Source organism: Ranitomeya imitator, chromosome 3, assembly GCF_032444005.1.
Source record: "Ranitomeya imitator isolate aRanImi1 chromosome 3, aRanImi1.pri, whole genome shotgun sequence".
Classification (NCBI taxonomy): domain Eukaryota; kingdom Metazoa; phylum Chordata; class Amphibia; order Anura; family Dendrobatidae; genus Ranitomeya; species Ranitomeya imitator.
In genome coordinates, this window is record NC_091284.1 from 225,761,027 (window position 1) to 225,777,961 (window position 16,935).

At 42.9% G+C, this 16,935-nt stretch overlaps 1 protein-coding gene across 1 annotated transcript in view; it reads left to right on the forward strand.

Moving 5' to 3' along the window:
* The first annotated feature begins 6,485 nt into the window (after nt 1–6,485).
* Nucleotides 6,486–16,935, forward strand: part of CNTN2 (contactin 2) — a 90,585-nt gene continuing 80,135 nt past the window's right edge. Inside the window, exon 1 of the mRNA XM_069756206.1 lies at nt 6,486–6,741. The gene's annotated coding sequence lies outside the window, so the exon portion shown is untranslated. The remainder of the gene's footprint in view (nt 6,742–16,935) is intronic.

A 16,935-nucleotide genomic window follows, 5' to 3' on the forward strand; every position in this document is an offset into this window, starting at 1 on the left:
TTTTCTCCCCCCAAACTGTGTCCCAAAAATATGATTTCTTCCTCCCCCCCCCACCCCGTTACACTAAATCTCCGGTGTCTTCAGCTCCACTGGAGTACTTATCACCAATGTCCAATGTTGTTCGCACCTCTGTAGCCCCAGTGAGTGATGTCAGCAGCATGATTACATAATCTGATCACACTGCTGACGTCACCCTTAATTGTACTTGCGTCTGACAGATGCAAGTATAATTGATCAACCCAATCCTTGCTGCTCATGCTGTCCTCAAATTTCTCCCACTATTCTCTGTCCATACTGTCCTCAAATTTCTCCTCCCTTTTCCCCATACTGTGTCCATACCCATCCTTCCCCCCTCGCTCCCGATACTGTGTCCATGCCAATTCAGCCCCCTCGCTTCTCATACTGTTCTCAAATTTCTCCCGCCATACTGTCCTCAAATTTCTCCCCCAGATCCCTATACATGTGCCTGCACCCATCCTCCTCTTATACTGTTTTCTCATACATCTCCCTCTTGCTCCTCATATTGTGTCCTTAAATTTATCCCACTGTATCTCCCCATATTGTGTCCACACCCATGCCTTCCTAGCCCCCAAACTGTGTACTCAAATGTCCTCCATTAATAAATTGTTGGTGTGTCTTTAGCTCCATTAGAGCCTGGAGCACTTACCACTAACGATATATTGTCTGCGAGTCGGCGAGTGATGTGAGCAGTGTGATCACATGACCTCATCACACTGCTGACATTGTCCTGACCTGGAAGTGCTGGCAAAAAAATATATATAACCTCTGGCACTCAAAAAATCACAATATTCTTTTCTTTGAAGTAATGGATTTATTCACTACCAGTCATATTCATAGAATAATAGACATAATCCAACGTTTCGGCATTTCCTGCCTTTTTCAAGGAAGTCTATGATAAACAATAAATAAACAATCATAGAACCATTAAATCAATATATAACAAAACATATAATATAATATATCCAATTTGTAATCTCTACTTTATTTGTGAAAAATAACATGATAATGTAAATCCCTAAAATAGAATACCACCCAAAAAGAGTGAGTTTGTGAACCTAAAAGAACCTGAACAAAAAACATGTATAGAATAACGTCAAATGAGAGATCCAGATTCACAGATCATACAGATCTAGATACTATTGGTAACACCATATAGATCAAGCAGAGGCCCAACGAAAAGAAACCAAAGAAAAGAAACCAAACGTAACCCATAAGGACTGACTTTTAGTACGCTACGAAAATATTCTCAGTACTCAGAGAAATGGGGAGAATATAAATAATGATCCGATCAGATAATGTAAAAAATATATACCTGTATCGTGACAATGCTGCAAAATGCAATAATGGTATCTACCATGGAAGTGCTGGCAGTTAGGAAAGACGTACAATTGATCACTGGGAGCCGGCGCGCCACGCCCTCTCTGAACAGGCTGTCCACTCAAAGAATGGCCGAATCCCCGTGTGGGGGGCAGCAAAATGCAGTGGCCGGGGAGACACCTCAGAAACCTGCGTAAGGTAGCCCGAGGACTCCCTATTCACTGGCTGATTCCGGGGAAGATGCCTCGCCTGTCCCCCCAGATATGCCTCAGCCTCACAGCTCCCTATATACAGCATGATGTCCAAATTGCCACCGCATATACAATATGATGATCCAGTCAGCCCCTATATACCGTACGTTGATATGTTCCACTTTATACAGTTGGATGTCTCCACAGCTCTCCTATATACAGTATGATGGTCCCCCACAACTCCCTATACACAGTATGATGGCCCCACAGTTCCTTATATATGGTATAAGGCCACCACTGCTCACCTATAACTATTATGGTCCCCACAGCTTTCCATATACAGTATAAGGCCCCCAAGCTCCCTCTATACAGTATTATGCCCCGTAGTTCCCTATAGAGTATGATGACCTCATTTCTCCCATTTATACAGTATAATGGCCTCATAGCTCCCTATATACAACATGACAGTCCCTATTGCTTCAATATATACAGTATGATGTACCCACAGCTCCCTATTTACAGCATGGTGGCCCACAGCCCCCTTCTATATATGTAATTGTCTAAGGGGTACTTCCGTCTGTTTGTCTGTCTACTACTTCCGTAACAGAAATCCTGAGTCGCTGATTGGTCGCGACAATCAGCGACAGGCTTAGTCCGGCTGCGAATTGGCCCCTCCCTACTCTCCCCAATCAGTGCCCCCTCACTTCTCCCCTCCAGTCAGTGCCAGTGTGTCGCCCCTATGCAGCATCAATAGTAAAAAGATATGTTAAAAATAATAAAAAAATAAAAAATTGTGCTATTCTCGCCTTCTGACTTCTACCGATGCGCGCGATGCTGCCGCCAGCTTCCGTTCCCAGTGATGCAGTGCAAAATTACCCAGATGACTTACCGCGAGCGAGACCGCTAAGTCATCTGGGTAATTTCGCAATGCATCACTGGGAACGGAAGCTGGCGGCAGCATCGCGCGCATCGACACAGCTTTGCCGGACGCCGGAGGGTGAGTATATAACTGTTTTTTTGTTTTAATTTTTTTTTTTTAACAGGGATATGGTGCCCACACTGCTATATTCTACGTGGGCTGTGTTATATACTGCATGGGCTGTGTTATATACTATGTGGCCTGTGTTATTTACTGCGTGGGCTGTGCTATATATTACGTGGGCGTGCTATATATTACGTGGGCTGTGTTATATACTATGTGGCTGATATATACTACATAGCTGCTATATACTACGTGGCTGTGCTATATACTACATGGCTGTCTGTTACGTGGGCTGTGCTATATACTACGTGGCTGTCTGTGTTACGTGGACTGTGCTATATACTACATGGGCTGTGTTATATACTACGTGGGCTGTGTTATATACTACGTGGGCTGTGTTATATATACTACGTGGCTGTGCTATATACTACGTGGCTGTCTGTGTTACGTGGGCTGTGTTATATACTGCAAGGACTGTGTTATACAGTTAGGGCCAGAAATATTTGGACAGTGACACAATTTTCGCGAGTTGGGCTCTGCATGCCACCACATTGGATTTGAAATGAAACCTCTACAACAGAATTCAAGTGCAGATTGTAACGTTTAATTTGAAGGGTTGAACAACAATATCTGATAGAAAATGTAGGAATTGTACACATTTCTTTACAAACACTCCACATTTTAGGAGGTCAAAAGTAATTGGACAAACATAACCCAAACAAAATATTTTTATTTTCAATATTTTGTTGCAAATCCTTTGGAGGCAATCACTGCCTTAAGTCTGGAACCCATGGACATCACCAAACGCTGGGTTTCCTCCTTCTTAATGCTTTGCCAGGCCTTTACAGCCGCAGCCTTCAGGTCTTGCTTGTTTGTGGGTCTTTCCGTCTTAAGTCTGGATTTGAGCAAGTGAAATGCATGCCCAATTGGGTTTAGATCTGGAGATTGACTTGGCCATTGCAGAATGTTCCACTTTTTGGCACTCATGAACTCCTGGGTAGCTTTGGCTGTATGCTTGGGGTCATTGTCCATCTGTACTATGAAGCGCCGTCCAATCAACTTTGCAGCATTTGGCTGAATCTGGGCTGAAAGTATATCCCGGTACACTTCAGAATTCATCCGGCTACTCTTGTCTGCTCTTATGTCATCAATAAACACAAGTGACCCAGTGCCATTGAAAGCCATGCATGCCCATGCCATCACGTTGCCTCCACCATGTTTTACAGAGGATGTGGTGTGCCTTGGATCATGTGCCGTTCCCTTTCTTCTCCAAACTTTTTTCTTCGCATCATTCTGGTACAGGTTGATCTTTGTCTCATCTGTCCATAGAATACTTTTCCAGAACTGAGCTGGCTTCTTGAGGTGTTTTTCTGCAAATTTAACTCTGGCCTGTCTATTTTTGGTATTGATGAATGGTTTGCATTTAGATGTGAACCCTTTGTATTTACTGTCATGGAGTCTTCTCTTTACTGTTGACTTAGAGACAGATACACCTACTTCACTGAGAGTGTTCTGGACTTCAGTTGATGTTGTGAACGGGTTCTTCTTCACCAAATTAAGTATGCGGCGATCATCCACCACTGTTGTCATCCGTGGACGCCCAGGCCTTTTTGAGTTCCCAAGCTCACCAGTCAATTCCTTTTTTCTCAGAATGTACCCAACTGTTGATTTTGCTACTCCAAGCATGTCTGCTATCTCTCTGATGGATTTTTTCTTTTTTTTCAGCCTCAGGATGTTCTGCTTCACTTCAATTGAGAGTTCCTTTGACCGCATGTTGTCTGCTCACAGCAACAGCTTCCAAATGCAAAACCACACACCTGGAATCCACCCCTGACCTTTTAACTACTTCACTGATTACAGGTTAACGAGGGAGATGCCTTCAGAGTTAATTGCAGCCCTTAGAGTCCATTGTCCAATTACTTTTGGTCCCTTGAAAAAGAGGACGCTATGCATTACAGAGCTATGATTCCTAAACCCTTTCTCCGATTTGGATGTGGAAACTATCATATTGCAGCTGGGAGTGTGCACTTTCAGCCCATATTATATATATAATTGTATTTCTGAACATGTTTTTGTAAACAGCTAAAATAACAAAACTTGTGTCAATGTCCAAATATTTCTGGCCCTAACTGTATACTACGTGGGCTGTGTTATATACTGCATGGGCAGTGTTATATACTACATGGCCTGTGTTATATACTGCATGGGCTGTGCTATATATCACGTGGGCTGTGTTATATACTATGTGGCTGCTATATACTACGTGGCTTTGCCATATACTACGTGGCTGTCTGTGTTACGTGGGCTGTGCCATATACTATGTGGCTGCTATATACTATGTGGCTGCTATATACCACATAGCTGTGCTATATACTACGTGGCTGTGTTATATACTACATGGCTGTGTTATATACTACGTGGCTGTGCTATATACTACGTGGCTGTGTTAAGCGCGACGTACATACATACATAGATATTCTAGAATACCCGATGCGTTAGAATCGAGCCACCATCTAGTATTACAATATGATGGCCCGACAGCCACCTATACACAGTATGGAGCCCTACATACAGTCTGATGTGCCCCACATTTCCCTATATACAGTATTATGGTATCCACATCTGTCTCTTTACACAGTGTGATGTCTCCCACAGCTCTATATACATTATGATGCCCAGAGCTCTATATGTACAGTATGAAACTCCTCACAGTCCGCTAAATACAATGTGATGATCTCCACCGCTACCTATATACAGTATAATGACCACACTACTCCCTAGACACAGTATGATGGCTTATCTTTAGGGATGAATATCTTATCAAAGGCAATCCACCACCCGATCAGCTATCCCTGATGCAGGCTGTGGGGGACTGTGCTCAGCTGTGGAGTTGCACAGCACAGCTCCATTAACTGCTTAGTGGCCGTGGCTGGGTATTGCACTTCCGCCTCCTATTGATTGGAGAAGGATATAGCTTAAGGATGGGTAATTCATGTAAAAGTCCCTGATAAGCTTTGTACGAAGAATTTGTCCGAGTAGCGACCTACTTGTTTAATTGTGAGTGAATAGTAAATGCTGGAAAATTTGTACAGACTTCTCATAACTCAGAGTTGGCAACAACTATGCAGTCAAAGCAAACGGTGTAAATATAATATGTTTCTACCTAACTGCTGTAATAAGAGCGATTAGGGCAGGAAAGACGTTTGTGCTGCAGATGTACAGGATGTAGCTTCCAAAGGATTAGATCTAGACTGGATCCACTAAAGGAAGAAAATGCAGAGAAGGGCCCACTGTTCAGCTATATATAAATATTACACCACATTAATTCACATAGCACCTGTGCATCTAGATAATAAACTGGGTAGTTTGGTAATTGAATGAAGAGATGCTGTCTTTCTACATAAAGTGTATAGTGCCATATACTGCTCATATAGGAGGATGGGGGCTCATTCCTGCAAGGGGGCCCACCGGGGGATACACCAGTTCACCTGTGGGCTAGTCTGGGCCTGGTTAGATCTCTAAAGATTTTAAGTCTTTAAATGTTACCAATAAGGTTCCCTTTCACTGAGAATAAGCAGGTAGCTTCAAGACGACGAGGATTATAAAGAGTATTAGAAAGTCACAAGTCAGCAATTAAACTTTATTAACATAAATCTGGAAAATGACATAAAAGATAATGTAGCAGGTTTCCTACTCTCATATACTGTGCGCTGTAAATCACACATCATATCGAAATTACTTTTGGGAAATCACAAATACTTGACCGCTGCACCCGAGAAACATTTAATGACTGCAGCATGAAATACATGGCTGTCGTGCAATGTTACAGAGCATATGGCAATCCCAGGAATAGGATGACACAACAGGAGAACGTCTACATTTATCTACAGTATAATGTACCAGTGCAAAGAAACCTGGCACCGTCTGTGCATCTGCCAATGTGTCTGTGCCCCTGCCCTCTCAGGGAGGACTCCGGAGGGAAAGGGAGGGAGTTAGAGGGAGACTGAGGAAAAAGGGAGGGAGAGAAGAAGAGAGAGAGTGAGAGAAGAAGAGAGAGGAGGAGCGTATACTGATGCAGTCAGCTTGCAGCATCCTGATACACACACATATATATATCCACAGCACTGAACCTGCACCCTCCCTCCTTGCTGCAGATTTCTGTATGTGATGTGAAGAGAGCGACAGAAGTATCCGCTGCTGTGGCATTGACACCTGTCTTTTTTAATTCAGGTAGGGTTTATTTTGCATCACTAGATAAGGCTGCCATTTAATCATTTGCCGACTTAAATTTTTTTTATATTATTATTATTATTAGTATTAGTAGCAGTGATGTGCACATACCATTGCGGGACGCCTAGTTTGTTAGAATTTGTCTTTAAATTGTGTCTTACAGTATCATACATATTCATATATAAAGGTTTGCATCCAAAGGCTAAATGACCGGACGTGTACAGGAATGCAAGTCTTGGCAAAATACCTAGAAGCAAGAAGGCACAGACTGCTGAGTCTATGTATTAGCTATAGTAGATATGCTAGCATAGTGTTAGGTTCTTCAGCATGGCCTTAAGAACTGCGACTGCAAGGCAGGACGGTTTGGATATGATGCTGGTTGTGCTGCATGGAAGTCTAAACTCACAACTAGTGCTTGGGTGACAACTGTGTGACAATGAGGTGCAGAAAATCTGCCAAAAATTGCATACACCCAAGTGATTCTAGTTATCAATTACTTGTTCTGAGGCCGTTCTCAAAGCAGAGATACTCTACAAGAAGTATTATAATAAATCTGTGAGGAACTGGCAATGATCATCCGTAGATTTCAGGAATCAGTAGGGATGGAAGTCATAAAATTAATTTCACTGATACATAAAAAGCAATATAAATGTTTGTATCCCTGTCTTAAAACGTTCATATGAACTATGTATTGAGTAGGACCAAGGTGTGGATAAACTGGGTGGATCAATGAAGAAGAAGTTGAAAACAAACTTATATAGAAGAGATATAGAAAAAAGGAGTAAGTAATATAGCTGGTAGTATACAGAAGTCATGGCCTGACTTTTGACCCCATAAACACGTTCAAGGGATGCTCAATGTAGGCTACAATGGTGAGGATGGTTTATGACCAGATTTGTCTAAATGCATGGATTGCCTTTCTCTGGCCTCCGCATCAAATTGCCTACTCAGAGCTGTTGCCGGTATCTTTGTTCTTATGATACACACAACGTTGTAAATTTGGTAAAAGATATTGTGAATGATATCCGTTCTGTGGTTCCTAATTACTCTTGTATTATTAACTTCTAAAGAGAAGGCCTAAAGTCTTACTTGAATGTTGGCCACTGTTCTATAAATTGGCTAAAACTTCTGTGCACTTTTGAGATCCAAATAGTTGAAAAGTCAAATATCAGCTACGTCGGGATTCTCAAATAATAGATAGGTACCAGGAATGAAAACTCATGAAGAAGGGAAATTGAGAATCTAGTTGCAGTTATTTACTGATTTTGTAGATTCTAAAACCCAACCATCTTCTTATCATAAAATAAAATGTAACAATTTATTTGCTCGCTATTTCTTCTCCAATAGATCATTACCTATAAGATTCAATACACAGCTGGTTTCCTTAAAGAAAGCCATTTCCCAGCGCCCAAAGCTGTAGCAATTACCATGTAACTTACTTTACAATATATTAAAGAGTAAAGTTTTCCTAATACATCGTTATAAGAGTAATGCATTCCTTTACTACAAGAGATAAGCAGTAATTCGCATCAGAAATGGCATGTAGAATAAAAAGGGACAGAAATAGGCACTAAATTGGGTTAGTACGCATTAAAGAAGATAGACAAAATGATTAAAAGATGCTGAAGGTGGGTGCGCTCTTTAAAGGGTTGTACAAGAACAGGCACAACACTACTGAAAAGTGTAAATAATGTATTGATGTAGGTAGTCGTTGTCTGGATTCCGCAGGCTTCAGGGTGCCAACCTTTCAGAGGGTAACAATGTGCATACAATAATATGTGGCAATTGGTTAGATGCAAAATCAGTGGGATCCAAAAGATCAAAGGCGTCAATAGTCAGTGATAAAGTAGAATGTAATATATTCCATTTCCATAAACAACTCGTTTTGGGGATTTATTTCCCTTTGCCAAGTTTGTAATCTTACAACTATCCCTCTTTCTGCAAACTCTAGAAATGGATTCAAATCCCCAAAATGCGTTGTTTTATGGAAATTCAATAAATGAGATTCTTCTTTAATACTAGATGCTGAACACCTATGGTGTTTTGGAAGCCACCAACCTGGCACTTAACCAGTTGCAATATATTTTTGGATTCGTAAGCCTTACTTCAAGCGCACAAACCGCTAACTGAGCTTTGGACACCTCCAACTTTGCTTTCCATTAGATATGCACTTATAAAAGAATGTCTCCTCCCTGCTTTTTAGGAGTTTTACCCTTTTTAATTATTTTTATTTACAATGTAATGTACAATGTATTTACCGGTAACTATATATCATTTTTTATGGTATGTTTAATTATGACTCTTAAGTAGGTAAAAAAAAAATCATCAATAAGAATAAGTGGAAATATCGTAAGCTGTCTCTGATACACACTATACATCACAATGTCTGTTCTGCAATGTATCGTGAAAGCTTAGAAAGCAAAAGCAACAGATGTAGCTTGTAATATACACGCATTAATATTTGTGTGTAAGTTGATACATCTGCCACAGTATAGCAAGTAGTTTTCTACTATAATTAGATCAAATCCCCATATTTTCATTTTTTTAATTTTAAGTCATTTTCAAGAAATTAAATGCTTCCCAAATGCACGTTTCATCTGAGCACAACACATTCATTCATTTAATTTGTTCTTTTGGCCCTTGATGGTTTTTGACCCATCTGTTGCGGCATACCCTGTGTATAAGTAGCCTGGGGTGATGGACGCCGTATTAGAAGCAGCTTAGGAAGTGGACAAATACTCAGTGTAGCTGGCAACTGGGCAAGTCCTGTATCGGACCACACACATCTGTATGGACCTTATGTTACTTCTGATATTGATCCATATGCATTCTATGTATCCCAGGTGTGGAATAACAAAAAATATAAAAATGTATTAAATTAAATGCTCTGGTGTCATATAATATTATATCACATGTAGACTACATGCTGGTGTATATAGGCAGAGGTAAAGAAGGGATATGATTTTAATCATGGTTACAAATGGGGTCAATGAGGTGCACTAGTGTTTGCTATAAAGCAGAGTGAATCACAAGACTTCCATATTTCTTCCTATTGACTAGTAATTTAGCAAGCTGCAAATGTGGCTTCTATTGAAAATCAGACAAATGAAACTCCAACCCACCGTAGTAGCAGCAGAATGTTAAAAAGTAATGAGCCATGCTTTGCAATTTTAGGTTCGTTATTTTAAGTGCCTGAGTCACAAGTAAAAAAATTCATTTTAAAATCTGAAATTGTAGGTTTTTCCTGAGTAAAAAGAAAAAGGAAGAAGTTAGAGAAGCGGTATGAAATGTTCAATTTAATTAAAGAGCAAACAAAGTTCTTTTTTGCTGGCAACGATCACAGGACTATAACAGTAGAAATATGCAGTATAAGACCACTTGGCTTCACCAATTATGCAACAGAGTTGCTTTGTACACATGATTTTAGGGAACATGTCACTATCACACATGGAAGTAGTGCTATGGTTATATAGGCACTTGTCCTCCAATGACTATCGCACCTCATCCAATGTGCCAGTGATTAGAAATTTTGCATAGACGCCATATGCAAATCAAGAGGAAAGTGCACTGGGGAGTGCAAATGCACTTGGGGAAAAAAAAAAAAACAGTTCAAGTACACAAGACACAGCGTGAGCACACTTCCAGCTTGATTTGCATATGGCTTCTAATATTGATTTTCTCATCTCTGGCACATCAAAACCGGTGCAAAAAAGGTGTCATTGTTAATAAGCTGATACAACAAGTGATGATGTATTTGTGTGATATTACATAAATATGACAATGGTGCCAAAACATGGACCATGTTTGGTGATCTGTAGTGTTTGTAATTCCAGATATTCAATGACTTGGAAAATGTCATGGCTATTATGTGATTCTGCACTTTTATCATACAGCAGGATTGGACCCTGACCATAGCTTTAGGAAACACATCTTACAGTACATGGCAAGTTTTCAACAATGACTACAATTAAAGCAAACCAGTGGGTGCTACGGATTTCACCAAGGTCATCTGAAACGTGCCATAATTGTCAGAGGGTCACAATAATGCTTGTAGAGCTTCTGTTACTGCAGTAGAGCAGTGATCCCCCAACTTTTCTTATCTTGAGAGACATATTTCACCCCAAGAGATGGACATGAGCAACATGCAGAGCACCATGTCAAGTGACATCCAGCACGGCGCCCCACAACATAGAGATCCCCATAGTCTCCATTACCGGCAGGGCCGTATTTGCCACTAGGCACTTGAGGGCACGTGCCTAGGGCGGCGGGATGCGGGGGGGCGCCCTTGAGCTAGGTTTTTTTTTTTTTTTTTTTTTTTATAAAACTCCGGGGTCAAGTTTCCGCCCCCCCTCCTCCCTCCTTCCCGCCCCCCTCCCTCCCTCCCTGAAGACGTAATACTCACCTTCCTCCAGCGGTGGCTGCAACTGCGTCTCAGCGCCGTCCTGTCTTCAGCGGTCACATGGTACCGATCATTAAGGGTGATGAATATGCGCATATTCATCACCCTTAATTAGTGCTACCATGTGACCGCTGAAGACAGGAAGGAAGACGCTGAGATGCCAGGAAGTTCTGTGCTGCGCGCCGGTGAGAGGTAAGTATGACAGGGAAAAAAAGTGGGGTGCCGTGCACACAGGGGAGAAGGATGGGGAGCCGTGCATACAGGGGAGAAGGATGGGGAGCCGTGCATACAGGGGAGAAGGATGGGGAGCCGTGCATACAGGGGAGAAGGATGGGGAGCCGTGCATACAGGGGAGAAGGATGGGGAGCCGTGCATACAGGGGAGAAGGATGGGGAGCCGTGCATACAGGGGAGAAGGATGGGGAGCCGTGCATACAGGGGAGAAGGATGGGGAGCCGTGCACACGGGAGAAGGATGGGGAGCCGTGCATACAGGGGAGAAGGATGGGGAGCCGTGCATACAGGGGAGAAGGATGGGGAGCCGTGCATACAGGGGAGAAGGATGGGGAGCCGTGCACACAGGGGAGAAGGATGGGGAGCCGTGCACACAGGGGAGAAGGATGGGGAGCCGTGCACACAGGGGAGAAGGATGGGGAGCCGTGCATACAGGGGAGAAGGATGGGGAGCCGTGCACACAGGGGAGAAGCATGGGGAGCCGTGCATAGAGGGGAGAAGGATGGGGAGCCGTGCATAGAGGGGAGAAGGATGGGGAGCCGTGCATAGAGGGGAGAAGGATGGGGAGCCGTGCATACAGGGGAGAAGGATGGGGAGCCGTGCATACAGGGGAGAAGGATGGGGAGCCGTGCATACAGGGGAGAAAGATGGGGAGCCGTGCATACAGGGGAGAAGGATGGGGAGCCGTGCACACAGGGGAGAAGGATGGGGAGCCGTGCATACAGGGGAGAAGGATGGGGGAGCCATGAACGCAGGGGAGAAGGATGGGGGAGCCATGAACGCAGGGGAGAAGGATGGGGGAGCCATGAACGCAGGGGAGAAGGATGGGGGAGCCATGAACGCAGGGGAGAAGGATGGGGGAGCCATGAACGCAGGGGAGAAGGATGGGGGAGCCATGAACGCAGGGGAGAAGGATGGGGGAGCCATGAACGCAGGGGAGAAGGATGGGGGAGCCATGAACGCAGGGGAGAAGGATGGGGGAGACATGAACGCAGGGTGGGAGGATGGGGGAGCCATGAACGCAGGGGAGAAGGATGGGGGAGTCATGAACGCAGGGGAGAAGGATGGGGAGCCATGAACGCAGAGTGGGAGGATGGGGGAGCCATGAACGCAGAGTGGGAGGATGGGGGAGCCATGAACGCAGGGGAGAAGGATGGGGGAGCCATGAACGCAGGGGAGAAGGATGGGGAGCCATGAACGCAGAGTGGGAGGATGGGGGAGCCATGCTTGCAGGGGAGAAGGATGGGGGAGCCATGAACGCAGGGTGGGAGGATGGGGGAGGCATGAACGCAGTGTGGGAGGATGGAGTATAAATATGGAGTATAAATACTGGGCCCTATAAGGGGGACACAGTGTGAGAGGACAGTGAAGAGGGGACCGGTATAGAAAGGAGAGGACAGTGTGAAGAGCATGTACCATAAGAGGGACAGTGTGTGGGTCATACTTTGTGCAGACAATATAGTGAGGGGCAATTTTTTATTTGGGAGCATTATAATGACACTTGTATCTTTAAGGGCGTCATGTGGAGACTTTCTGCAAAAGAGCGGCGAAGATGGAAGTCTGCAGAGATGGCTGTGGATGAGAAAAAACTCATCATGGGATCTGGACAAGATGAAGAAAAGGAGAACGGCTCCAGAGGCGACGTCATCTATCAGGTACCTGGATGTAAATGTTATTTGTGATGCTAACTCTCATGTTTTTATATATGTTAGGAGATTTAAAGGGACACTGTCACCTGAATTTGGAGGGAACAATTTTCAGCCATAGGGGTGGGGTTTTCGGGTGTTTGATTCACCCTTTCCTTACCCGCTGGCTGCATGCTGGCTGCAATATTGGATTGAAGCTCATTCTCTGTCCTCCGTAGTACATACTGTACCTGCACAATCTGCAATCTTGCCTTGCGCAGGCGTGTACTATGGAGGACAGAGAATGAGCTTCAATCCAATATTGCAGCCAGCATGCAGCCAGCGGGTAAGGAAAGGGTGAATCAAACACCCGAAAACCCCGCCCCTATGGCTGAAAATTGTTCCCTCCAAATTCAGGTGACAGAGTCCCTTTTAAAGGGGATGTCCAGGCTTGTGATGAGTCTGCAGTCATTCTTTGTGACTGCAGACTTCTGAATTCTCACAGTGCACACTGCACGCTGTCAGGATTCTCTCATGCTCGGGATTTACATTAATGCGATCACGTGCTGACTAGACATGCGTGACCTCCGTCAATGAAAATGAACTGAGCGAGGCCGGGCACATCTAGTCGGAATGTGGTCAGAAGTATACAAATCACATACTTGTGCTGACATGACCGTCCACCGGCAAGGGAGAATCCTAAAAGTGTGCAGTACATGCGTTGTGAGAATTCAGAAGCTGCGATGTCAGGATTCAGCTCTGCAAGTTCCAGTAGTCGTCACATGGACACGTCACTCATATGCGATTTTTCAGACTTAGGGTATGTGTCCACGTTCAGGATTGCATCAGGATTTGGTCAGTATTTTACATCAGTATTTGTAGCCAAAACCAGGAGTAGGTGATAAATACAGAAGTGGTGCATATGTTTCTATTATAGTTTTCCTCTAATTGTTCCACTCCTGGTTTTGGCTTACAAATACTGATGAAAAATCCTGACCAAATCCTGATGCAATCCTGAACGTGGACACATACTCTTATGGTCCTGCGACAACGAGCTTCTCTTCTGCTTCTCTTAGTTTTTCACTGAACATTGAGAGCATTAGGGAGAGGAGCTCGTGGGCACATGACTGAGTGTGCAAATCACATATGTCCTTGGCGGAGGGGGGGCACCAAAATGAATTCTTTCCCCGGGTGCCAGAAACCCTAGATACACCTCTGCCGGTATGCTACTGCGAGCGGCGATTACCGGGTGCGGTGGAGGGAGGTCTGTGCACAGGCAGTGAGGCAGGGACTGAGGGTGTGCACAGAGAGGATGGAGACCCGGACACTGCCCGTCCCAGTCTACGCCGTAGCCTAGAGCCCTCATTATCATAGGAATATGTCAGTTAATAAATTGCTTTTCTGAAGCTTTATAGTGTAGTTATAGGTCAGGGAGGGTTGGATAGGGATGAGCTAGCAAGGTGCAGGGACAGGTAGTGATGGCTACTTGCAAACATGTGCGGCAATTGCGGTTTTGCACTTACGATGATACATAAAACACTGCTAGTAGTGTTTTTTCTCATTGCTGCAAGTACCGCATTTGCCGAATGGCGGCAAAACCGCAAGTGCCGCACATGTCTGTAAGTCCCATAGGGAATGAATGAGGCCGAACGCAGTGTTGCCCTAAGTGATCCATTACGCGGCAGATGCGGAAAAACTGTCGGATCTGCTGCAAAAGGCGACTTTCATATCAGCGATTTTTGCCAAAGTCACTGCCGATAGTGTCATACTCACCAAAGGGGGAGGCAGCACTAAAAGTGCCTAGGGCAGCAGAAACTCTAAATACGGCCCTGATTACCGGTATAATGACAGCCAAAGCTTCCCCACACAAAGTACACCAACTCCTTGTGCCTCCCTCGATATAAGCAACAGACAAACGTCGTTCCCTTCCCACATTACCTCCATTCAGTATTCTCGCATCTAGCACTCCCAACACACTATTGAATCCAGCTTCAAGCACCTCTCTAACTGGCAGTATCAACCAGTATCTAGCTTACTACATATATACAGTATATGTACTGGCAGACACCCGCAAGACACACATCATGGGCCCACAAGCCACAAGTGACTCCTGAGCCATGGCTTGGGGACCCCTGTAGAAGAGCTAAGTGGCATAATTCAGTTCAGAAATTACAATTTTGATATCAGTTACATCAGCTACGTCGAGATATGACGGTTAAAATCTTTATTTTCTACTAAACGCTACAAAAATAAAACGTTTTCACGTTTGACAAAAAAACTTCTATTTGATAAAACTATTTTAAAAAATCTCTGAAATCTAAATTTTTCCCCAACTTTCAAATTTTTAAAAAAAATTGAGTGTTTAGGGGAGGACGTGTCATAAATATTGCAACCTATGTAACTGATTCTAGAATGGAGCAATATATGTTGGATTTACCACATAACTGCCACGTGTGAATCGAGACAGGTACAATGGTGGACCCGGAGTGTAAGAAAGCATTTCATAAGTGGAGTCAAAGCCCAAATTTTCTATCTGAGTTGTTTTTATTGATGAGTAGATACTAAAGAAAAAAACAAACAGATTCAATTGTTTGTTCTGTATATATATTGATCAGCCTGTAGTCTGCAAGTACAACAAAAAAAATCAATAGTTCACCAATGACCACTGAAACAGTGGATGAAAACTACCTGCCGGCAGGCAATAGTATAGTCCTTGACGTAAAACATCTTCCATTTTCAAGTACAGTCTAAATAACTTATAAACATAAAGTGCTTACGGGCCATTTAATAGCACATCAACCTGTCACTTGCTGGATCCACAATATATCTATGTCAGGTGTCCAAAGATTCAGGATCTAGCGCCGTAGCTATCCCAAGGATATCATAATCTCCGAATTCGTTAGTAAAAAATGTCTTACAAAATTGTCTAAAAAGAATTCCTAAAATTATCCTATGTGCACCTATAATATACTTATCTTAATGCTTGCACACAAAAAGAAACTTCCAGGACCATGTATTTTATCATCTCCACGAACATCCAAAGCACATCTCTGATCTCACAAGTTTCCAAATAACTCCACAACGGACAGATTAGAATTTTCATTAAGAAATATTACCCACAAATTCATCTTTAAAGCTCCTTCCTAAACTTGATCCAATATCATTGATGAATGACAAATATTTGACTATTTTAAAGCTTTAATAAATGTCAGTGATCGGTCACAAACCCTAAGTGAGTAATAAAGGCACTCACTTTGCTTTATTTTAATCATTTTAAAAGGATACTTTGTAATGTGTCTTGAGATGAGATGGACTATAATGGTAGTGGGATACGTTCTCTACTGTTTGATAGAGAAGATACAGGGTCGAGTGTCATCTATAACTTCAACAAACACTAATGGAAAACCATAAGTCAGACCTGCTCATCTTTCTCATTACACTCTAAGTAACGTCTCGTAATCTCAGATGAGATCATAGAAATTAATTAGGGATGCGCCTTAATGAGATGATGTATGGTGGCTAAGTTATAGGTCCAACTAACCCGCAGCTGATATCTTTTATACTGTTCATTAATGCAAATCCATTTAATATTTTTAATCACTTAAAGATATTTCATGTCAATTTGGAAATATACATTTTACTGCGGGTCAAAGTTTTCCAAGCCTAATTTGGCAAAGAACAGATTGATTTTTTCCCAGATGACAAAAAAGAATTTTTAGTTTTTTTATCACTTTCATAAAGAGCAATTAGATTGGCAGCTAAAATCTTTTATGCTAAATCAAGCCATGGAAGTCTATACAGACATGTAATAACTTAGTAGGAACACTATGCAAGGTAAATTATCTTGCTGTCATAAAAGGAGACAACGTAAAATTACAGTTTTTTCATTTAAATCAATGCAATATATAGCAATTGTCAGATTGTCCTTCATAGCATGT